A 618-nucleotide genomic window follows, 5' to 3' on the forward strand; every position below is an offset into this window, starting at 1 on the left:
TTCTTTTCTTCTTTATAGGAAAATATATAATAGGTTTTCTTCTAAATTTTTGATGTTCTCTTTTATACATTGATTATCTATATAACCAAGTATAATCTAGTAAATGTGATATTGCTTAAATATTTAAATAGTTTTACGTTAGTTTTGAACACCTAAGTTTACCAATTATGGTACCTTCTTTTCTTTTCTTTTTTTGATTCCCTATGTAATTCAGGCTGGCCTTGAATTCACTATGTAGCCCATGCTGGCCTCCAACCTGCAGCAAAGCTTCTGCCTCAGGCTCTAGAGTGCTGGGTTCACAGGTGTGAGTCACCACCCTCAACTAATCTGTTGTTCATAGAGGATCGAAAATACAGAAACCAGATTACTTAATTTGATTGCAACATTTTTCACAAAACTTTTGGAAAAAGCATACACATTTCTAAAATAATAGGGCTTCATGAAATTATCCCATGAAGTAATCCATGTTCATATACTGAACTTGTAGAGAGACATCCAAGCTATCAAGCGGTCTGAAGGCTACTGATGATTTTTAATTCAGAACGAGTATGAAAGCAGTTCTTCAAGACAGAAGCAGAAGAGAATGAATCTGAATTTTGTCTACTCCAAAATGGCATA

The sequence above is a fragment of the Octodon degus genome, unplaced genomic scaffold, assembly GCF_000260255.1.
Source record: "Octodon degus isolate 3935 unplaced genomic scaffold, OctDeg1.0 scaffold00239, whole genome shotgun sequence".
Lineage (NCBI taxonomy): Eukaryota > Metazoa > Chordata > Mammalia > Rodentia > Octodontidae > Octodon > Octodon degus.